The 25,459-nt window shown below is 40.0% G+C and overlaps 1 protein-coding gene across 1 annotated transcript in view; it reads right to left on the reverse strand.

Annotated features, from left to right (window-relative positions):
* The window catches only part of CPOX (coproporphyrinogen oxidase), a 77,681-nt gene that overhangs the window by 30,306 nt on the left and 21,916 nt on the right, over window positions 1–25,459 (reverse strand). The window lies entirely within an intron of this gene.

The following is a 25,459-nucleotide window of genomic DNA, read 5'->3' on the forward strand; positions in this document are numbered from 1 at the left end:
CAGGCACTGTTCCAGTCATTTTAGAGGCTCTTTCGACACTCGCAGTGGTGGGAAACATCTGGCTTGTAGGCTGTATAAGGCCCACAAAATCATTTGGTCTGGCTCTGCCAAAGCATGAGCAGGCGGGACTCGAAATTCAATAAATTCAATAAACACGAAGTAGGCTGATTTTTAAGTTGATAATTTTGTATGACCTGTGAGTGGTTCTTGGCAGGAAAAAGGTTCTCCATTCCTTCGAGGGAAAGGTAACCAGCTCGCCATGCATATTATCCTTGGTGGAGGTCCAAAATAGGAAGGATCTGGGTGGATGGGTCATAGATCTGATGCTTTAGGCATTTGTTATCATTTCATAACCTTTGATCACATGTATTTATAAAATATGTATATGCATATACACACACACACATAATGCTATCTCACCTAAACCCTACCTGTTAACTTGATTAAACTTCTATTTCTTTAAAAGATTAATGCTTTTGGCCAACTTACTGATTTCTTCTGTCCTGTGTACTGAGTTAAATCACTTTCTTCAGTATCAAAGTTTCCTTTTCTATCACCTTTATTTGCCTTCCTGCTGCTCAAAGTTCCTGTCTCCAGAGCTCCATTTTATACAGCCTGGTACACTGAATTCTGGCAAATAAGAAAAAAATGTTCCTGGAGTATTATTAGAACCTAACCAATTCCACAGTGCTGTTGGTTTGCTTTCTTTCTAGAGGATACATATATAAGAAAAGGAAAAAGCTTTGTTCTACTTCTATCACATGAATTGCCAACTGCTTTACAAACAAGATTATTCACAAAGCTGGTTAAAAAGTAATTTTGATTTGGATTTCATTTAGAATTTCTTGGTACCACACTTTTTTCTTTTCCTATTATTTGAGAATTATCTTATTAGACATTTATTCAAAGCAATTAAAACAAAGAGAACTGTGGTCTTTCTATTAAAAAGAGAAAAAAACAACAGAGGGAAAAACACAACACAGGTTATGAAAACAGTTAAAGAAACAAAGCTTATCTCCGGAAGAAGAGGAAACCAACAACTCAGCGTAAGCGAAAAGATCTTTCTAATATTGTCTTTGCTGACTGGAAGATGACTGCTAATTAGGAGTGTAAACACTCCCACCCTCTTCTGCTATTCAAAACACCTTTCTTTATATATAATTATGCAGAATCTTACCTTAAAAGGGAAGATCACAGGTTACTAGATCACTGCTTTTTTATTCAAACTAAACATCAAATGATACTTCAGTGTTTTTGAAAAGTTAAATGAAATCCAGAAAGCCAAATAAAAGGTCAACAGAGGAAAAGAGAAGGAAGCCAGAAGCATGCTTGTGTTCTTGGAGGCTTTTTATGAAACCTGTCGAGCTGCAGCTAAGGCTGAGGTTGACCTGAGCATCGCGTGCCAGCCTCCAAGGGTCCTAGGGGCTGACTCATTTGTTTCATCATTTCTCATGAAAGCGAGAGGTGGCAGCCATCAGGGCAGAGCCCAGGGGGACCTGGTGACTGATCTCAGTACTGAACTGAAGAAAGCCATCACACGCGAGGTTCACAACCTCCCCACCCCCGAGAAACCCCACAGCTTGGTAGAAAGCAGGTTATTTCTGTCCATGAAGACAGGTGGCAACTAAAAACACAGAAAGAAGGAAAGAACAAGCACCTTTTATAAACAATTTAATAACAGTAACAGACAATCAGGCATTTTCCAGTTCTCATGTGTATACCAGGCTTTCAACTGTCTCATCAATGTTCTGCATTTTAAAAAGTCTTTCCCTTTTGAAGGGCATCACCTTACTTTCTGCTGTCCAAAGAATTCTTGATAGTTTACTTCCTCTAAAACAGGTGCAGGGTTTTTTTTTTTTTTTTTGATTTATTTATTTATTTGAAAGTCAGAGTTACACAGGGAGAGAAGGAGAGGCAGAGAGAGAGAGGGAGAGAGAGAAAGAGAGGTTTTCCATCCGCTGGTTCACTCCCCACCTGGTCACAAAGGCAGGAGCTGTGCCAATCCGAAGCCAGGAACCAGGAGCTTCTTCCAGGTTTCCCACACGGGTACAGGGGCCCAAGGACTTGGGCCATCTTCTACTGCTTTCCCAGGCCATAGCAGAGAGCTGGATTGGAAGTGGAGCAGCCAGGACTCGAACTAGCTCCCACATGAGATGCTGCTCCGGCTCCAACAGGTGCAGTTTTAATATAGAGCCAGGGGCAAAGGCTGAACTTGCACCCAGGGAGTGGAGAAGTGAATTACGGCAACAGTGAGCCTTGAGAGGCAGAAAATGATGAAGGAAAAGTGGGAAAGTCAGAACTCCCCTCTTTCCTGGGACAGCGGGGCAAACTTGGATCAAGCTATAGTTCAGAGACAGACACTAATGCTGTTCCTTATGGGTTTAGGAAGGGAATAACAAGAACTCCTGTTGAGCATTTACTGAGGTAAGAATGGAGAGAGACAGATACTTTTTAAAATAAGTACGTTAAAGCACTGGCATCCTGTATGGGTGTCGGTTCGAGTCCCAGCTGTTTCACTTCTGATCCAGCTCCCTGCTAATGCACCTGGGAAAGCAGGGACCCCGGGGTTCTAGTCCCAGTCGGGGCGACAGATTCTGTCCCGGTTGCTCCTCTTCCAGTCCAGCTCTCTGCTGTGGCCCGGGAGGGCAGTGGAGCATGGCCCAGGTGCTTGGGCCCTGCACCGGCATGGGAGACCAGAAGAAACACCTGGCTCCTGGCTTTGGATCAGCACAGTGCGCCAGCCGTGGCCATTGGAGGGTGAACCAATGGCAAAGGAAGACCTTTCTCTCTGTCTCTCTCTCTCTCTCTCTCACTGTCCACTCTGCCTGTCCAAAAAAAAAAAAAAAAAACACCAAAAACATGATTTCACTCTCTGTCTCTCCCTCTGTCTCTCTAACTTTGCCTCTCAAATAAATAAGTATGTCTTTCTTTAAAAAAAATGGAAAAGTGGCCGGCACCGTGGCTCACTAGGCTAATCCTCCACCTGCGGCGCTGGCATCCCGGGTTCTAGTCCTGGTTGGGGCGCCAGATTTTGTCCCAGATGCTTCTCTTCCAGCTAGCTCTCTGCTGTGGCCCAGGAAGGCTGTGAAGGATGGCCCAAGTCCTGGCTTTCGATCAGCGCGGTGCCCCGGCCACAGCACGCCGCGGAGGCCATTGGAGGGTGAACCAATGGTAAAGGAAGACCTTTCTCTCTGTCTCTGTCTCTCTCTCTCACTGTCCACTCTGCCTGTCAAAAAAAAAAAAAAAAAAAAAAAAGGAAAAGTAACATTGATGAAATCCAAGGAGATTGCCTTGAGCCCATTGTCAGTCTGGATTCTGAAAGTTTCAAAGCACATTTGCCTTCTTTGTGCCTAATAACCAAAATTTTTGCATTTCTTTGAATGAAGTATGTCCTCATTTATAATCTCAATTTATCTGTACTAAAACACAAAAAGGATACTCCATTATTCTTAAGCTTGTTGCTCAGATAAGAAAAACATGTCTCAGAGTTTTTGAGATCACTCATCAAGGAAATAATAGTCACAACCAGAATCCAAATCTTGTGCCTTCAAACCCTTTGCTGATTTGGCTTTGCCTCTTGCCTCTCATCTTTGCTCCTTCCTCTCCTTACGATTTATAAGGAAAGTTGTGAAGTGCCATCAATTGTTAACCCACGTGCAGCCTGGACCAGAACTTCAGCCCATCAACTTCCTCCCAATTGAAAAATAAAGCCTTTTAAGTTGCACTCCAATCTTTCCATCAGTCCTTTGCACTTTTGTATAATAAAGGATTTGAGATTTGGGGAAAAAAAACCACATATTATCTTTGTTTTTTTGGAGCTATTTTAGGTTCACAAAAAAAAAAAATGGAGTGGAAGGTACAGACGTTTCACACATCCTCCCTGCTCCTAAACCTGCATAGACTCTCTTACTGTCAAGAGTCCCCCTAGAGTGGCACATCTGTTATAATTCATAAATCTACATGAACTCCCCCAAAGTCCAGAGTTTACGATAGGGTTCATTCTTGGTGATGTCTATTCTGGGTTTGGACAAATGTAAATTGTCTATGTATCCACCATTATATCACACAGAATAATTTACGACCCTAAAAATTCTTTGTGCTTTACTAATTCATCCCCTTGACCCCAACCACACCTCCTCCTTGCAACCACTGATTTTTTTTTGTCATATGAGTGATGATGGGAGGTGAAAAATGAAAATTGTCCAAAAAACAAATAAATAATAACACAGAAGATGAAGGCCTTTAGCACCTAAAGAACTCAGAGTGATGTGTGTATGTCTGGAGGAGTTGGAGTAGGGGTGCAAATTGAACAAGTGTGTTAGGGCCCTCACCCTTGTCCACATTTTGTTGAAGACTCAGCTTAGGATTTTTAGACATTTTTAGCAGTGAAAACCATTGTCCAAGTAAAAGCTTGTATTTGTATATATAATATGTTAAAGAAGAGTGCAGTTGAGATAAATTTGTGTTAGAGTGAAAGTTTAGTGGTGTTAAGGGGAGATACAGTCTTCCATGTATCTCTCAGCATCTGCCTCAGTTGGCTGGAAGGAAAAAAGAAGAAATAAAGATGCTGGATCTTTCTCATCCCTTCTGTCAAGACACATGGCTGATGTGCTGGAGCTGGCAAGCTCGGCTTGCAAGAGACAATGGAAGCGCCAAGGGTACACATCTTTTCTTAACTGCCTCTGTTCAGTAGAAAGTCATATGGGTAGCTTGAACTTGCACCCTCTTAGAAGATTTACAACTTGGAAATTAGATAACACTACAAATTGAGACTTTCATTTATTGCTATTGCTCTTGTTTTGAAAACAAATTCCGGGTTAAATTATATGTAAGGTACCAATCAGAAAATAATGTGGGGCTTTTTCTTTTAATAAATCTAGAACTGGTGGGCCTGTGTTATAGTGTAGCAGCTTAGGCGGCTGCTTACGATACCAATATGCCATATGAGCACTGTACCCACGTGGGAAGCCAGGAGGAAATCATTGGATGGAAGATCTCTTTCTCTCTGTCACTCTGCCTTTCAAATACATAAATCTTTTAACATGCTAGGGGATTCCAATTCAATCCCATCAAGGTGGCATGTACCAATGCCATCTCACTAGTCAAAGTGATCAGTTTCAGTCCATAATTGATCATAATGATAGGATTAAGTGTCTAAGTGTCAAAGTGTCACATAAATAAGACTAGTGTTTGCTAATCCTAACTGAGAGAATTAAAAAGGAGAGAACAATCTGCCATGGGAAGTGGGATACACAGCAGACTCATAGAATGGCAGATGCACTAAAAAGCACTCTGGCCTCAGAATCAGCCCTTAAGGTAGTCAGATCTGGCTAAAAAGCCCATGAGAGTTTCACAGGCATGGAAAGCCAAGACACTGTGGCAAAAAAATGACCTAAATGAAAGATCTCTGCAAGTGAGATCCCAGCGGAAAGAACAGGCCATTAAAGAAGGCGGTACCTTTCTCTGAAGGGAGGAGAGAACTTCCACTTTGACTATGTCTTTGTCTAAGTAAGATCAGAGGTTGTGAACTCAAGAGGCTTCCATAGCCTTGGCAGCTCATGACAAGTGCCTTAGGTGATTACTGACGTCATAATAAGAATGTCAGTTGTTAAATCAACAACAGGAGTCACTGTGCACTTACTCCCATGTAGGATCTCTGTCCTTAATGTGTTGTACCAAGTGAATTAACAGTATAACTAGTACTCAAACAGTACTTTATACTTTGTGTGTCTCTGTGGGTGCAGTCTGTTGAAATCTTTACTTAATATATACTAAGTTCATCTTCTGTATATAAAGATAATTGAAAATGAATCATGATGAACAATGGAATGGGAGAGGAAGTGGGAGATGGGTTGGTTGCGGGTGGGAGAGTGGTTATGGGGGGGAAAAGCTGTTATAATCCAAAGGTTGTACTTTGGAAATTTATATTTATTAAATAAAGTTTAAAATAAATAAATAAATAAATCTTTTATAAAAATTTGGACCAGGGGCCGGTGCTGTGGTGTAGCAAGTAAAGCTGCTGCCTGCAGTGCCAGCATCCCATAAAGGCGCTGGTTCAAGTCTCAGCTATTCCACTTCCATTCCAGCTCTCTGCTATGGCCTAGGAAAGCAGAAGAAGATGGCCAAAGTCCTTGGACCTGCATGGGAGACTCAGAAGAAGCTCCTGGCTCCTGGCTTCAGAACAGCACAACTCTGGCCATTGCAGCCATCTGGGGAGTGAACCAGTGGTTGGAAGACCTCTCTCTCTCTCTCTGCCTCTGCGTCTCTGTAACTCTTTCAAGTAAACAAATAAAATCTCTTTAAAAAAAAAAAGTAAAAAATAAAAATTTGAACCAAACACTTTAAGAACTCCTGAAGCAGTTTTGCCCAAGACAAACTGGAAAACCACTGTTTTGCTGACCCCATTGGTAGAAACAGTGGGCTGAATTTACAGAAGACTAGAGTTCAGTTTAATATAAAATTTAAGCTTATTCATAATTTAGCTGTCCAAACACAGAATGAAATTTCCTGGTAGGTAATGATCTTCCTGTCATTGGAAATGTTCAGGTAGAAACATGATTATCACCTACTAGGTTTATTTTAGAAAAGCATGAGCAGCCTATAGTTGGGCTCATGCTATGGCTTGAATTCTCATTTTCTAGATTTCATGTATTCAAAGTTTAATCCCAATGTCACACATTAATGATTTTGGATATGGGAGTTGGAGAAGGTCACTGGGTGGTGGTGGGGGGCACAGCCCTCATGAATGAATTAACCAATGTATGGATGAATGGATTAGTCGGTTATCAAGGGAGTGACTTTGTCCTAAAAGCAAACTCACTCTTGCTGTCTCTCCATGTGATGTCCTGTGCTACTGATGGACACTGTACTGTTCCTCCCAGTAAGACAGCCTCAGCAGACATAGCCCCTTTACCTTAGACTTCACAGCTTCCTGAACCCTGAACCATGAGAAACAAATGCCTTTTCTCTATAAATTATCCACTTTCAGGGATTCTGGTAAAGCAGTAGGAAACAGCCCAAGACAGTTCTCTTCTAAAACTAGGATGTGATGACCTAGTGAGACGGAAGCTTTCCTTTGTTGTCCTTCAGAGTGACCGGAGTCAGAGCCCCTGCTTGCAGAAGGCTGAACTAAGTACATGTCCCAAAATTGTGGAGTTTTAGTAATGATAGTAAACACTTAAAACAGTGCTAGAACCACAATAAGCACTTTATAAGTGTTTTATCCACCATGCTACTGAGATACTCATTATTTAAACAGAATTACTAGAAATCTGACCCAAAAATCTGGCTACAAGGTGCATTCTCTTCAGCCCTCTGTGTTATTTATGCTCCATACCAAGACATAGATGTGAGCATATGACCCTGTAAGTGGAGAAGGGTTTAGCTAGAATATTGCTGATAAATGAATAAACAGATCCAGGAAGTGGTTTGTTTGTTGCAGAATAGGGAGTTTCTATCCATGCTTCTGTAGCTGTGTCACTAAACTACAGGTTCACACTTTGAAAAAACAATGCAGAAGGCCGGCGCCGCGGCTCACTAGGCTAATCCTCCGCCTCGCGGCGCCGGCACACCAGGTTCTAGTCCCGGTCGGGGCGCCGGATTCTGTCCCGGTTGCCCCTCTTCCAGGCCAGCTCTCTGCTGTGGCCAGGGAGTGCAGTGGAGGATGGCCCAGGTGCTTGGGCCCTGCACCCCATGGGAGACCAGGAAAAGCACCTGGCTCCTGGCTCCTGGCTCCTGCCATCTGATCAGCGCGGTGCGCCGGCCGCAGCGCGCCGGCCGCGGCGGCCATTGGAGGGTGAACCAACGGCAAAGGAAGACCTTTCTCTCTGTCTCTCTCTCTCTCACTGTCCACTCTGCCTGTCAAAAAAAAAAAAAAAAAAAAAAAAGAAAAAACAATGCAGAAAAACTCTGACATCATTAACATGCCTTTCTTGACTCACTGAAAGCTCAATCTAAAAATAAATAAATAAATAGAAAGTCACATTATTTGAGGCCTTTTTTTCTATATTTATTTTCGTAACGACAGGATTCATTTTCACAGAGCAACAACCACAAGAAGTTCAGATCCTCAGCTGAATCCATATCGTGCTTAGGAGCTGCGGATACCCAAGCTGCCAGACAAAAGCTTTTATAACTCAGTGATTCAGTGTGTAAACTGAGAGCCAGACTACTTGTTCTTTTTTTAAGTGTTTGTTTATTTAAAGTCAGAATTACAGAGATAAAAAGAAGGAGAGACAGGGCTGGGCCAGGCAGAAGCCAGGGATCGGGAGCTTCATCCAGGTCTCCTACGTAGATGTCAGGGGCCCAAACACTTGGGCCATGGTTTGCTGCTTTCCCAGGCCACCAGCAGGGAGTTGGATCAGAAATGGAGCAGCCCAGAGTGGAACAGGAGCCCATATGGGATGACTGCATTGTAGGATACAACTTTACCCTCTACACCATGATGCTGGCCCTGCCAGATCACTTCCAACTCAACAGTTGGCTCTGTGGTGTGGAGTGGATACTTCATCCCTTCACACCTCAGTTTGCTCCTGTTTGCAATGGGATAACTCTCACAGGATTATCTCAATATTGAATACGTTAACTCATGTAAATTTAAAACAATGCTCTGCAAATCATAACTCGTCAGTCGGTGTTAGCTATTAGTATTAGCTGGTGTGAGAGGAAATAGAGGCCATACGTGTACATCTAAATTTATATAGAAAAAAACATATTACTAAATGTCATGCAAGAGTCACATGAAAGCTACTGATACCAAATATGTTTGAGCCCAAAGTGAGGTGAAATCGTTGCAGGTGGGAGTGTTTGGGGCCACCAGGCACACTCAGTGTGAGAAGACTTGAGCAGGAGCAGGAAATAAATTATTTTGTCAATCTTTGATGTGGCTCATGTTCAAATGCTATCGTGGGTATACTGTTCTCAGCTAAGCTAAGGTGATCTATAAGGTATACCTGACCACAAAGGAAAAAAACAAAGATGAAAATAAAAAAACTTAAACAGTCGGCCAGAAGTCAATGCTAAATAAGAAAGTTAAAATACATGGAGGATAACATGTTTCCAGACAAAACAGATATATAAAAGGGTACTTCAAAATATTAACGGAAATGTATATTATGAAAAATTCTACATGGATTTCAAAGTTATGTTACACTAAACTACACACTATGAAAATACATAGTGTGAAAAAGCCATGCATGGATTTCAAAGCTTTTTGCACCAAGATAAACTTATCTTTTAATTACATTTTTGCCATGAATTTTTTGAAGTATCTCATACATACAAAAATATATGTATAATATTTCGATATATATGTGAATGTAAATATCTACTACTGAACATTCTCACTTTTCCAACTACATTTCTCCATTAGATTATTCAAATTTCTTAGCATAAAAAGCAATTATCGGAGCAAGCATTTTGGCATAGGGAGTAAATCTGCTGCCTGAGACACCAGTATCCCATATGGGCATCAGTTTGAGTCCTTGCTACTCCACCTCTGATCCAGCTCCTGCTAATGTGCCTGGGAAAGCAGCAGAAGATGGTTCAAGTTCTTGGGCCCCTAGACGCATGTGGGATGTGGGAAACCCAGAAGAAGCTCTTGGCTCCTGGCTTCCGATTGGCTTAACCCCAAATGGGTAGCCATTTGGGGAGTGAATCAGTGAATAGATCTCTCTCTTTCTCTCTGTCTCTCCCTCCTTCTCTGTAACTCTGACTTTCAAATAAATAGAATTTTTAAAATGGTGATTATCATTTTTATGTTGCTAAGAGACAGTGAGAAGCAATATACTGATGCCTCTATCCATACAATGCAAACCTATATGCACATATGTAGTTCCCACTGGGAGGAGAGGAAATGCGACCTGTTAAAGTGAAATGAACACTATGAGAAACGGTGACTTGATCAGCCCTCACCCTGACTATTGATGAGCAGCTTAATATGTTATCCCTCTTAGTATTTTTTTTTGTTTGTTCTACGTAATCCTTTTGTTTGAATACTGTAATCAATACACAATTCTTCTTAAGTGCTGAAACTTAACTGAAAAGTGATCGCTGTTAAATATAAGCGTGGGAATAAGAGAGGGAAGAGATGTGCAATTCCGGACATACTCAAGCTGACTTGCCTCTAACGGTGGAGTTAGAAACATACCAGGGGATTCCAATTCAATCCCATCGAGGTGGCATGTACCAATGCCATCTCACTAGTCCCAGTGATCAATTTCTGTTCACAATTGATCGTAATGATAGGACTAAGAACCAAAGGGATCACAGAAACAAGACTAGTGTCTGCAAATACTAGCTGATAGAATCAAAAAGGGAGAGAATGATCCAACATGGGAAGTGAGATACACAGCAGACCCATAGAATGGCAAATGTCCTAACAGCACTCTGGCCTCAGAATCAGCCCTTAAGGCATGCGGATCCGGCTGAAATGCCCATGAGAGTATTTCAGGCATGGAAAGCCAAGACACTCTGAGGGGAAAAAAAACCCTAAATGAAAGATCTCCACGACTGAGATCCCAGTGGAAAGAACGGGTCATCAAAGAAGGAGGTACCTTTCTCTGAAGGGAGGAGAGAACTTCCACTTTGACCATGGCCTTGTCTAAATATGATCAGAGTCAGTGAACTCAGGGGGCTTCCATAGCCTTGGCAGCTCATGACAAGAGCCTAGGGTGATTACTGATGCCATAAACAAGAGTGTCAATTTGTTAAGTCAACAACAGGAGTCACTGTGCACTTACTCCTCACGTAGGATCTTTGTCCTTAGTGTGCTGTACATTGAGATTTAATGCTATAACTAGTACTCAAACAGTATTTTTCACTTTATGTTTCTGTGTGGGAGCAAACTGTTGAAATCTTTACTTAATGTATGCTAAACTGATCTTCTGTATATAAAGAGAAACGAAAATGAATCTTGATGTGAATGGAAGGGGAGAGGGAGTGGATAAGGGGAGGGTTGCGGGTGGGAGGGACGTTATGGGGGGGAAGCCATTGTAATCCATATTCTGTACTTTGGAAATTTATATTCATTAAATAAAAGTTAAAAAAAAATGACTAAGCTTGTCTATCTGACGAATCTTGTCCATTCTTCTCTCTACTCTTTAAGTGTTAATCAAGCATTGGCCCAATTTTCTATTTTTAAAAATATCTGATAATCTTAGTATTTTCAGTAAGCTTTAACTGAGTTGCTAAATTACTAATGTCTGTACAGCACTTAACACTTATGGAATTCTTTCCCATCCATTATTTCATTTATTTCTCATAGAATTTTTGGAGGTACACATTAATCATTCCATTTTACAGATGAATCAACTTAAGAGTGGAGTCTGTGTGACATCTCCAGGTCATGCAGCTATGACAATCTGAGATTTGGGCTCAGATTTTACAGGAATACTATAAAGTGTTTCAGGTATGATCCTCCTGTATTTAAGGGTTCTGAGGTTCCTGTTTAAAAAGGAAAACGATAAACACCACAAACAGCTAACACAGCTTTTTCCTGTTGCACTTTTGGTCTTATTTTTTATTTCATGTTTGTTTTTTGTTTCCTCTGAAAGAAAGCTAGAACATAAGCTTTCCTCCCAAGATTCCAGACCCTGGCAAGTAGGACAGCTGATGCCTACACCTTGGCTCTGGCCTGGACTCCCTGCTCTCCAATGGGACTTGGGGTGGGGTTGTGGCACTAGCATGGTGGAGGCACACTGGACCACTCAGGAAATGGTTTTATTGCTGTACCCACAGGAACCACTAAGTTGTGAAAGCCACAGTTCTGCACAGAGGCTTCCTTAGCACCTAAAGAATTTGGCCTAGGGAAGCAAAGCTAATTCCTACTCTAATGCCCTTTCAAGGAATTGATGGCTCTGGAGATAGAGCTGTGGTCATTTGAGGAATGTTCACAAACAGCTGGATGTCAGGGGGGTGAAAGAAGGCAGGTGTTGGAGGAGGAGTAAGCTGAAAACCTCTGATGACCCAAAGCCTGTTCATAAGCAATCACTGGCCAGAAGGGAGAGAACCTCACTCAACCCAGAAAGTAGGAACGCATAGCCTCATGGCCCCTTTGTAATCCTGAGTCTCTTTAGTGTAAGATGTGAGAAAAAAGGAGTGAAGCTTCGTGGAGTGAAGCTTCGTGGAAAAGGAAAAATGGAAAGGGGGCATGTGGGAAAGAGAAGAAAGGCAGGACAGAGAGGAAAGGGAAGTAGCAGGCTTTAGGGGTGGGATCAACTTGGTTGGGCCATGGTGTCCATACATGTGGTCAGACATTATTCTAGGTGCTTCTGTAAGAGTGTTTTTGGATAAGATTTAGTTTAAAGATGTGGATTTTAAAGAAAACAGTTTGTCTAATAATATAGATGGGCTTCATCTAATCAGTAGAAGTTCTGAACAGAACAAGACTGATTTCCCTTGATCAAGAAGAAATTCTGTCAGCAGACTTGAACTGCAGATTTTAGACTTGCCAGGCTCCATATTCATTTTAGCCAACTTCTTAAAATAACCAAATATACAAAGGTATTTCAAAAAGTTTGTGAAAAAATGAATTACAAGGTGAGTTCATCTTGGTGCAAAATTGTTGGAACCATGCATACAAGGAGTCTTCAGCAAGTTCATGGAAAATGATTTCAAATTTTTTACAGCAAAATAAAGTAATCTTTTAGATCCATTTTCCATGAACTTTCTGAAGTGAGTGTGGGTATGGGTGTCCATTTGCACACATGTGTGTGGTGTACACACATCCTATGGGTTTAATTTCTCTGGAGAACTCTAGTACAAGTGGATTGTGGTCACCAGGCTACAAAGGGAAGGACTTGAAGCTGGGGAAGAAAACAACAGGGATTAACGCCAAGCCAGGCTGCAGATCTTGGCAAGCACTTGGATACTGTCCTTGTTCTTGACCCCATCTGAATTTTCCACAATTACTTTCTCTCTTCCAACTTTCCTTATTTCTGATTGAGTTCATCCCATTGTATTTTATTCTTTATTCTTTATTATACATCAAGTTACTTTACTTCTGGGATAAGTTAAAAGTATGAGTAAATAGTCTCATCACCTGAAGCAATTATATAAATTACATTTAGATTTTCCCTTTCCAAGAAAGGAGCACATGAATTATACAAATCTAAGAAAATAATGAGAAGATACAGATAATAAATGACAAGCAGTTTTAAAATATGTGCAATAAAGACTGGATGCCAAGATTGATTAAAAATTAGGTCACGTGGTTATGAGTAATAAGGCAGTCCCACCCTATCAGCAAGTGATTGAAAAGACCAAAAGCCTTTCTTTTAGAAGCCAAATCTTGGCCATGGATATTGAGAAGAAACGTAACTAGAATAGTAGGTCAGAGGCTCCTAATTGGGGCAACTCAAGACTCTGGCTTCTACTGAAGAACTGTAAAGAAAAGATGAAAAACACTACAAAATAAAGATGAAATAATGAAACCATTGTATAAAGAATGACATACATTTTAGAAACAACATATTGAGTATAAATTTTGGAAAATTTATTCAAAAAATTTATTCAAAATTGGCCATTTTTAAAAAAATGATGTGCAGTAAAAATCCAAGCGTCTATGCAAGAGAAAGTATGTTAGTAATAGGATAAAAAGAGTTGATATTAATCCTGAAGATAAAACTTCATCAGAGATGTGAGCAAAAAAACAAGTTCTTCATTTAAAAATATAAATTATGAAAAAGATTATAATTATATAATTAAAACACTTTCTGATGAGAGAAAAACAATATATGCAAGAGTAAAGATATATAAATAATGAAAACACAATGCTATGATGTTATTTATACTTCTCTAACATTTTTCTGAACTAATTAAAAATTCAGGTACAGTTTCATGTTATCTTAATATGAAGACTCATTAGTATTTTTGCTTCATTTACCATTAGAACAAAGCACTAAAAATAGAGGAACAAACAGTGAGCCCAGAATGTCACACTGCAAAATCAGAGTAAAAAAAAAATTAAAGTAAGAATGAGAGCATTCCACCCACCTGCCATGCAAGAGCCATGCAATGCCATTGAGAGGAAGCCCAAAGATTTCAGGAAGAATTATTCCTCTTGTGACCCATTTTTATTAAACAAAAGAGTCCTTTGATCATATTTTGCTGACCTGTGTTGTATTTCGCAGCAACCATACGATAAAAGAGTGAAGCTGAGGTGACAGATTGTGTGATAGTCCAGGGAGGAGGTGAAATGTTACTCTAGCTCCAAGTTGGCTTATTCCTTCCCCTGAGCTTCCTCTAATTCACTGGGGATAGAGAGGGAGCAGGGCACGGCTGTGGAGTTTTGTTCTTTAAGTAGTGGCAGAGGCAATGTCATCCAGGCAGAAAGACCAATAACGCTTCCAACAACACCTCCACAGCTATACGGTCCCAGGAGTCTTCAGAGTCTGCCTCCTCTGCCAGAAGATCCCCTGCTTGAAGACCACACCCCCCCCCTTCTCTCCTTTCCTCTGTAGATCTTTCAAACAAATCACCACTAACAAGAGTTAGTACGCTGGGGCCGGCGCTGTGGCATAGTGGATAAAAGCTGCCACCTGCAGTGCCAGTATCCCATATGGGCACTGGTTCAAGTCCTGGCTGCTCCTCTTCCAATCCAGCTCTCTGCTATGGCCTGGGAAAGCAGTAGAATATGCCCCAAGTCTTTGGGCCCCTGCACCCATGTGGGAGACCCCGAGGGGGCCCTTGGCTCCTGGCTTCAGATCGGCACAGCCCCAGCTGTTGCAGCCATCTGGAGAGTGAACCAGCAGATGAAAGGCTTCTCTCTCTCTGCCTTTCCTTCTATATATGTGTAACTCTGACTGTGGGGAGCAACTCGGACTAGACGAAGTTACTGGAATTAAGACTTATTCTATGCATCTGCTCTCCCACAATATGGCGCTGAAAGGGAGTAAACAACTTCTACACAGCTGCCTCCAGTTCGACCAATAACCTGCAGGAGCTGATCCTGCTCCTGATTGGAGGAGAGCAGCGTACTCGGCGTGTGGGTAGCAGAGTTGGGATTTGTGGGAGAGGACTATAAAGGAGGAGAGAGACAACATGCACCAGGAACATCTAAAGGGAACACCTGAAGGCACACCTGAGCAGCCCCCGAGAGAGCCGGCTGGCGGTGTGCCGCTCCCCCGCGGAAGTGGGGAAAGTGGCAGGGGGAGCTGCCCCTCCACGGAGGTGGAGGGGTTGGCAGCCAACCCGGGAAGGACCAGCAGCAAACCCGGGAAGGGCCGAGCAGACAAAAGAACAGCGCAGGGTCCTGTGTCGTTCCTCTGCGAAGAGGGGGAGCGACACTGACTTTCAAATAAATAAATCTTTCAAAAAAATAAAGAGCACACTCTTTTCAACAAGTCTATCTGGAAAAAGAAACAAGGCATTTAGGAGACAGGGAAGCAAGGCATTATTGTCGTCATCAATATCATCGCCACATTCTACTCGCTTTGCTCATCCTCCTACTTGGGGTCAAGTTAAACAACTGACTAATTGAGCTCAAGAGCTGTTTGAATTTCAATCAGTTGTCCCTACGCCAGAGAGTATGTTTGTTGCAATGATGGCTGTTATTGCTTGCCAGGTAGTATTAATCTCTGCTCAATTACCCTCTCGGTACTGAGAGTACTATCCTGACCCCCCTTTGCTACATCCTGCTGTGTGGGAAAGACAAAATATTAGAATTTTTACTAATAATTTGGGTTTCTTAGGTGGGAAAAGTAATTTTTTCATATTAAAAAGATCATCATATAAATTCATATTTCAGGGGCAGAATGATTTGCCTCCTGTTTGCTTCAGCTCTATATCTACTTTACTCTCCCCTGGGTGTTTGCCTTTACATTATAGAAGCGCTGTGACCAATTCCCCAAAATCTGATTCCTATTCTAGAGATTTGTGGGCATTAATTATACTTACTAGAGGAACTTATAATTATCATGATGAGATGACTGATGTAGAGCCTCCTGAGCTTATCCCTTCTTGTGAAAAATTACTTATAAATGCTGAAAGGTTTTGGACATTGGTAGGTAGATTCAATGGATACCCTCTTTGGCATACTTGTGTGTTTGTATTTCATTATAAGGGCTTTGTTTTTTATCCTCTGGGTAGTAATATATCTATTTATGATTATTCTGCATCTGGTCCTGATTCTGATTATAGGGCTTTTCTAAATCACCCCCTAATTAAAAAAAAAAAAGATACAGTTGGACAGATGATATTATTAGGAAACCTGAGCCTGTAAATCGTTGGTTCTCAGCAGGGTGGCCTGTTCCTTTATTAATCACTGCTACTCCAGATGGACAAGTACAAATTTATCCTGAGCTACATAAATTATTGGCCACTATAGGCATGATTATTTTTAAACATCCTAATGAAAATCCCCAAATCGAAGTCACTAGTGCTTGTGTAGGCCCTCCACATGCTTTATTGGTGAAAGACCATAGAGTTATAGATATTAGTAGAATAGGCTCAAATTTATTTAATATAACTTGTATCAACTGTACTATAACAAATTGTATTGATTCAACTATAGGTCCTAATGTACACCAGCCTTCCTATGTACTTTTGCCTGTTCATTTAGATTCCCCATGGTATGATGACCCAGGATTACAAGCACTTGATTTTATTAATCAAGGCCTAAGTAGACCTAAATGCTTTGTGGCTGCTCTTATTTTGGGAATTACTGCTTTAATAGCAATTCTAGGATCGTTTGCTGCCTCTACTACTGCTTTAGTTCAAGAAGTACATACAGCTGCCATGTAAATCAATTATTTCAAAACATTTCTATGGCTTTGGCTCTACAAGAACAAATTGATAAAAAAAAAAAAAAATAGAAGCTCGAGTTAGTGCACTAGAAGAAGCTTTGCTTTTTGTAGGAAATCAAGTCAAAAACATAAGAACCAGAAATGATAGCTAATTGTCATTTGTTTTTTGTTTTCGGTGTTTTTTTTTTTTTTTTTTTTTTTTGACAGGCAGAGTTAGAGAGCAAGAGAGAGACAGAGAGAAAGGTCTTCCTTCCGTTGGTTCACCCCCCAAATGACCGCCACGGCCAGCGCACTGCGTCGATCCGAAGCCAGGAGCCAGGTGCTTCTTCCTGGTCTCCCATGCGGGTGCAGGGCCCAAGGACCTGGGCCATCCTCCACTGCCTTCCTGGGCCACAGCAGAGAGCTGGACTGGAAAAGGAGCAACCAGGACAGAACCGGCGCCCCAACTGGGACTAGAACCTGGGGTGCCAGCGCCGCAAGTGGAGGATTAGCCTAGTGAGCTGCGGCGCCAGCCAGCTCATGGTCATTTGTAATATAAATGGATTTGTGTAACACCTTATCCTTATTATAGTACTGATGATCCATGGGACACTAGTTAAGCTTATTTAAAAGGCATATGGCAGCATACTAATATGTCTATTGATTTAAATTCATTACAAGAAAAATCAAACAAATAAGTCAAACACATATCTTGACAGCTCCCGAAATTGCTTCCACATTTTATAAAAATATTAGCTCTCTAGTTAGTGGCAAGACTTTGTCTTCTTTTCTAATCAATGTTGGCATAAGCATAGCAATTGTAATTCTCCTTCTTCTTATTCTTCCAGTCATTATCCTGGAAGAATGAAAGACATCCATCATTCTGATCATTGAGCAGAAGTACTCAAACCACCAAATTGGAATTAAAAGCTCTTCAATTAAAAAAATGAAAAAGGGGGAGATGGCGGAGGCAATGTCATCCATGCTGCACGACAAAGTCACAGCTGGAGGAGGGGAAAGTCCGCAAAGCAGGAAGCCCCTGACTGAACTGAAGCCATCTTCTCTGTTGTTTTTATTAGGCTTAGTAATGATGTAGTCACTGGGTCTGGGTGTGGGAATCATGGATATCAATGTAAACAAAGTGTTGTTCCTGTTGAAAAAAAAAAAAGTTACAGGAGATGACTGGAGAAATAAGAGGGGAATCTCCTAAAATTTGTCTAGAGCAAAATATTGTTAGGAACATGAGTAATGAGGAGTTTTATGAGAAAATCGAACAGAAGGAGCATGCAGGTGCTTGTTCCCACAGACCCCACCCCTTGCCTTAAACAGGAGGGTATGATGAGAATGGTAGGTGTGTAGTTAATATTACTTCAAGTGGATTAATGAACAAGCACTACCACTCTTAGAAAGGTTAGATGTTATGCCCCTGCTTGGAGATGTAGAACAAAGGAACAAGGAACTCTTACATTATGCAATGGAATAAGTTCCATAAAAAACACGGCTGTTAGGGGTGTGATTTACCTTAGAAAAATAGGATATAATCATTAGCACTTTCTCTTTCAGTTTTAACCTTTTAAAATAAATAGATTAACCTATGAAACCTTAGATTTTTTTGTCTAGACTCTTTAGATAAGTTAAGCAAGTTTCATACAACTGACGAATCCACTATGAATACAGAAAAGATTAATGGGGAGGTTAGGATGAGACCATGAAAGGAAAATGAAACAAAACAAGATTAAAAGAGAAAGGTTACACATAGACGATCACTTGTGATGTGTTCTTTCTCAGAAAGAACAGAGGCTTAGGAGGAAGAAGGCTTAATGAAAATATGTGTAAACAGGGTATAAAATAAAGCTATGAGAAGGAACAGCAGAATGATGCCTTCCCTTGCTACCTAAACCTCCTCTCCTCATCGCCATTCTTCGCCGACGCCTCGCCTCCTTCTGGATCCCCTGGGCCTGCAGAAGCTGGGCCGTGGCAAATTAGGCTAATTTTCTTCCATTTCCCTCCTGCTGGTCAGCAAAAATCCTTTGTTGAGGCTTTTCAACCATTGATAGTATTTCCTTCAAATTGTCACTAAAATATAATTTGAAGAAAACATAGACATACAAAAACTAAACTCTGCTTTAAAAATCCCGTTTGTTTAAACATACACTAAGTTCCTCCATAACTCATAAAACGTCTTCATAGTTGAGCCAGAGGACTATTCTAGACAACACAACCCAGAAACTGGTCAAGTTGTTAGGTGGTCATTGATTAAAATGTAACTTTTAAACTCTCAAGCACAACCTTAAAGAAGTCACACATCTGGGACATCGGCCAGCACTTACCCTCGGGAATACCTTCTTCATGTATAACTCCTGTAACTCAACAGTTTTCATTTTATGAGGATTAGTTTTACTTATTAATATGGGTAGAACAGATCCATGAATATCACACAGAAAGTTCCCTGAATCTTTAAGAACCTGTTAAATAATTCTCTTCTCTAAGCACACCTGACTTCTTAAAATTAAAGTTAACTAGGAGATAACGTCTATTTAATTAATTTTAACAGTGAACTCAAAAACAGGAAGAGGTTCTTTAAAAACATGATGAAGTAATAGAAACTCACGATAAAAAACATAATGTGAACAGAATGATAAGTTCTTTCAGGTAAGAAACTGTGATGCAAAGATATGCATGATTAGAATGATGCTTTGAGATTAAAAATTCATGACTTTAAATTTACTTGTTAATATTTTACAAACCTAACTTATATAATCTGTTCAAATCTGTAGTAGTAAGTGCTTAGAAGGAAGAAGAGCACTTCCCTTCCTGTTTCCATTTCCCGCAGTTCTGGCTGTCCAAAAGCAATCATGCTCAAATCTTTATGGTTTCTCTTGTATTTCTAAGTAGTTTAATCTCATCTATTTGAGGGCATTAATTGAAATCTGTCTTTCTGCTGTCTCCTTGTTTATGTTTTCTCTTCTCTCCTTGGAGGTCCTCCTCACATATCTGGTAATCCGAGTCCATCCATTCCCAAGAGCCTGGTTAAAGCTCTACTGGGAAGGGTAGGGGCAAAGGAAAGAGCAAACCGCCTTGTGGTGAAAACACCCAAGCCTCTGGGTGGTCCCTTTTTTTGCTTCAGAACTATTTCATTTCTTCAGGAAAGCACTTTTGAATCTCCTGCCCAGCTGGAAGCAAGTTCCCATGGAGGAAGGGGCGGGGCAGCAAGGGGCTGGAGCACTCAGGCAGCTGCTCACTCCCAGAAACTCCCTATTTGCAGTTCCACTGTGTTCTCTATCATTGAAGGATTTCAATAACGGGAAAAATGCTTAAGGCCAAAGTTAAAGGGGACAAAAATCAGAATATATGTTATATATATTATATATATATGATTTTATATACATATATATTCAGTATATACTATCTCCACAGTATGATTTAACTGTATTAGAAAACACAGAAAATAGCTAGGAAGAAGCAGACCAAAACACTGAAGGGTCATGATTATTTCTGAGTGGTAAAATAAAATGTGATTAGTGTTTCCTTTTTGATACTTTTGTTTATTTTCCAAATTTCCCCAAAGTATATACATTAATCTAAATATTAGGGGAAAATATTTGATTTTTTGAAGAATGCAAATAAAAAAACTGCAGAGGGAATTTGGCACATGCTCAATCTGACTTGCCCCAAATGGTAGAGTTAGAAATGCGCCAGGGGATTCCAATTCAATCCCATCAAGGTGGCATGTACCAATGCCATCTCACTAGTCAAAGTGATCAATTTCAGTTCACAATTGATCATAATGATAGGACTAAGAGTCAAAGGGATCACATAAGCAAGACTAGTGTCTGCTAATACCAACTGATAGAATTAAGAAGGAGAGAACGATCCAACATGGGAAGTGAGATACATAGCAGACTCATAGAATGGCAAATGTCCTAAACAGCACTCTGACCTCAGAATTAGCCCTTAAGGAATTCGGATTTGGCTGAAGAGCCCGTGAGATTATTTTAGGCATGGAAAGCCAAGACACTCTGGCAAAATATATATATATATATATATATAAATGAAAGATCTCTGCGAGTGAGATCCCAGTGGAAAAAACGGGCCATCAAAGAAGGAGGTACCTTTCTCTGAAGGTAAATGTTAGTATTGGGGTAAAGAAATTTTCCCGGAGCAAGTGCTGTGGCTTAGTGGGTTAGCCCCTGCCTTCAGTGCTGGTATCCCACATGGGCACTGATTCCATTCCCAGCTGCTCCACTTCTGATCCAGCTCCCTGCTAATGTGCCTGGGAAAGCAGCAGGAGATGGCCCAGCTGGGAGACCTGGAAGAAGCTCTTGGCTCCTAGCTTTGGTCTGGCACAGCCCAGGCTGTTGCAGCCACTTTGGGAGTGAATCAGTGGGTGGAAAACCTCTCTCTCTCTGTCTCGCCCTCTCTCTGTAAATCTGCCTTTCAAAAAAAATAAATAAATCTTTTTTAAAAAAGGTTTTCCTGATTCTAGTATAAAAGATTTTTAATTTAATATTTGATATCCAATATTTATACAGTATAATTAAGATGTTAAGATATCCTATTGACATTGAAATATTAAAAATTCCAGTATGTATCAGAAGCCAATTCAAGAAATAAGAACTGTTAAAAGGTTTGAAGGCCTCTGTAAATCACGCCTCAATTCTGTTCCTCACTCACCTGAATTTTGGTGTTTGTCATTAAATTTTCATTAGAGTTTTATAGCCTGTATGCAACTGTTAATAGTCTACAGACTACCTTTACATCTTTCAAATTTTTAGAAAATGGTATCATATTGGATGTAGTATTCTCCATGTTGCTTTATTTTTATTCAATATTATGTTTGATTTTCATCCACATTAATTTTCACTGCTCTATAACTTATATATAAGAGAATCTTCAAAGTCATGGAAAATGCATCTTAAGAAAAACTGATGCATGGATTTCAAACTTTTGCACTAAAATAAATTTATATTTTAATTCTATATTTCCATGAACTTTACAAAACAGATCTATTTTTTAAATTTATGTGAAAGGCAGAGTATGAGAGAGAGAGAGAGAGAGAGATCTTCCATTCACTGGTTCACTCCCCAAATGCTGGCAATGGCTGAGGCTGGGTTAGGCCAAAGCCAGGAGCCAGGAGCTCCATCCAGGTCTCCTCCATGAGTGGCAGAAGCCCAAGTATTGTACTTGGGCCATTCATTACCTGCTGCTTTTCCAAACACAATTAGCAGTGAGCAGGATTGGAAGCACAGGAGTTAGGACTGACATGAGATACTGGCTTTGCAAAGTGGGCTTAATGCATTGAGCCACAACCCCGGCCCCTCCATAAACTTTCTGAAGTAATCTTGTATATGTAACATAGAATCTGTGCACTTCAATTTCATTAATATACCAGAATTTATTTATCTGTTCTTTTACTAGTTAAACTTCAGGGTTTTTTTTTTTTTCAGATTTTCATTATTACAATTTACTTCTTTATGAATTTTTGTATTTCTTTCCCTTGTCTAAACTTATTAACTTAATACAATGTTCAGTAATAGTTGTGATATAGGTTAAGTATCCCCTATCTGAAATGTTGGAACCAGAAGTTTTTCAGATCATGAATTTTTTTCAGATTTTGCAACATTTGCACACACAAAATGAGATATCTTGGGGATGGGACCCAAGTGTAAACATGATTCATTTATGTTTCATATACACTTTATAGAGATAGGCAGAGGTATTTTATATAATATTTATAATAATTTTGTGGATAAAATAAAGTTTCCTTTTTAAAAAATATTGATTTATTTATTTGAAAGGCAGAGGGAGAGAGAGAGAGAGATCTTCCACCCACAGGTTCATTACTCAAATAGCTGCAATGGGTTGTGTTGGGCCACTCTGAAACCAGGAGTCAGGAGCTTCTCCCACATGCGTGCAGGGGTCCAAGTACTTGGGCCATCCTTTCCTCCTTTCCCAGGCAATTTTCCATTTGTGGCATCATGTTGATTCTCAAAAAGTTTCAGATTTTGGAGGCTTTTGGATTTTGAACTCCTGGATTAGAGAGATTCAGCTTATAGGAGCATTCTTTGTCTTGTTCCCACCTAACTAATTTCTTCCTTTTCCTCTTCTTTGGTTTATTTTGTTGTGTCTTTTATAATTTTTTGATTGAAAGGTAGTTTAGTTTTATTGTTTATTTATCAATATAAATATTTAAGACTTCAATAAAACACTGCATTAGTTATATACTACAGGTTCTATAGGTATTTTGCATATTGTCATTATTTTCCAGATACTGAGTTATTTTGGTTTGTATTTCCTCTTTGACCTAAAGCTGGACTAAGGGAAAAAAATTGTTTTAGAGATTCAAGTCCCATCTCTGTTCCCAATTCCAACTTCCTGCTAATACACACCCTGGGGATGGCTCAAGTGATTTGGGTTCCTGGCTTCCATTCTGCGGCTAACCCAACTCTGGTTGTTTCAGGCATTTGGGTAGTGAACCAACAGCTTCAACAGTATTGTTCTCTCTCGCTCTCTCTTTCTCCATGTCTCTCAGATAAAGTTTAAAAAAATCTTAATTAATGAGATTAGGAGATTTTAGTTTTTGATTTGTTAATTTTTGTGTTGTTGGGATTACAGCATATTGTTAGTATAATTTCTATTTTTTCTTGTGAATTTTTTTGTGCTTTAGAATATGGTAGTTTTTGCTGGTGGTACTTGGAGGGTTGTCTCTATTTTCAGTGTGCAAAGTTCAAAATATCTGTAAGATGGAGGTACTGCTTGTGTAGTCTAAGCCTTCTCCAACTTTACATATTTTTTTCCCACTGACTCTTTAGGGACTGAGAAGTGAAATCATTTATCACAAATGTGCTTCAGTCTACTTCCTTGCCTTAGTACATTTTTTCCCTTTGTAGACACTTTTATATAATTTGGTCTGCTGATATTCATAACTTTTTATGTTCACATTTTAAGTACCCTTCTTCCTAAGCTATGTTTTTAGATGAGAGTTCCATGGTGTTTGGTATAAGGGTCACCACTCCTCATGTTTGAAATTGTACTTGCCTATATAGGTGTCACATTTGGCATTCTGAAACATTTTGTCTTAAGTGCACTTATTTCATATAAGGGTACTTGGAAAAGTTCATGGCAAATGAAATGATAAAAGCAAGTTTGTTTTGGTGCAAAAATTTTTGAGATCCATACATAGTTTTTTTATTTTCCATGAACTTTTTATCAAGCTCTTGGGTTTTGCTTTATAGTTCCACTTGATATATTTTTACAGAATGATAGCATACTTTCATTTGTTGCTTGATATGGTGCACATCTAATTACAGATATAGAGCTTTTGAGCTAATAAACATATGTTCTTGCTGTTCCTCAATGAGTTATCACATGTACCCCCTAAGGGTAAGATGCCCTATATTGAATTCTCCAAACTATATATACAATCTTTAAGATAACCAAGATGCTATCATTTTCAAGATAATCTATCCTTTGAGAGTCAAATACATATTTTTCTCTCTCAAAACAATGCACGCATTTTCTCATGAGTTCAGGAAACTCACAGTTCAGTCTTCCTAGGTCTGCCTTAGATATTCAGCCTTACTGGAATTACAGACATTGCCAACTGCAGTCTTCCAGTAATCAATTACCAGCTTGTGTTGAACATGTTGTAACATCTTCAATAGTAACATAGTTCAAGGGCAGATTTCCAATTGTTTTCTCATCTTCCCTCCTCCCCTGCCTCCCACTCCTCTTTTTCTCTCCTGTTCTTTGCCTCTATCTTTTTGCCCCACCCCCTTCCTCTTCTTGACTCTTTTTCCTTTTTCTTCCTTTCTTACTCCAATCCCTCAAAACAAAAACAAAAACCAGAAACCAGGCATTAGATTTTCCGGAGCAAAATTGCTCCATCTACTGGTTAATCTAAGATTTTCATATTTAAGCACAGAAAGAAATTGGAGACATCAACAGGTTAAAGGAAATAATTTCATTTATCCAAATTTTAGTACCCGAGAAGATACTGGCAATTTATGATTGTTCTTAAATATCTGAATTTAACTCCAAATTTACCAAAGATTAACATAGATCAAGTTATTTTAATGTCTCTTATATTTGCAAACCGCTGTTGTAACATTTTAATCCTTATCAAACTCAATTTGTCCCTTCTGATTTCCTTCTGCCTTATTCCATTTGTTGGGGGAGTAGCTTCTCAGCCTCCTCTCCTAAGACCTCGTACTGTGCACCTTTCTCCAGCCCCAGTTCAGTCTGTATCCTCAAAGGATACTGCATGCATCTCCTAAGTGACTCATCTTCTTCAGCACTTTTTCAATTATTGCCTTTTCACACGCTTTTGGTAAATTTATGTTTCTAGACTGGAATTCTCTTTATATATCTAGGCACATCTATAAATATTGCTACAGCTGGCTTACATGCACTTCAAGCTCATTAAAAGCAAGCTTGCTCACTTGGTCTCTCATTCATTTTGGTTAATGCCATCTAACCTGTTCCAGTTATCTAGTGCTGCTTGACAAGCCACTCAAATTTAATGCCATCCAATAGCAGCCATTTTATTATGCTCAAAGATTCTGTAGGAGTTACAGAGAGGCGAGAGAGAGAGAGAGAGAGGTCTTCTATCTGCTGGTTCACTCCCCAGATGGCTACAATGTCTGAAGCTCAGCCTGTCTGAAGCCAGGAACCAGGAGCCTCTTCTGGGTCTTGCACATGGGTGCAGGGGCCCAAGCATTTGGGCCATGTTCCATTGT

The sequence above is a fragment of the Oryctolagus cuniculus genome, chromosome 4 (assembly GCF_051225735.1).
Source record: "Oryctolagus cuniculus isolate XC-2025 breed Fujian yellow rabbit chromosome 4, ASM5122573v1, whole genome shotgun sequence".
NCBI classification, from domain to species: domain Eukaryota; kingdom Metazoa; phylum Chordata; class Mammalia; order Lagomorpha; family Leporidae; genus Oryctolagus; species Oryctolagus cuniculus.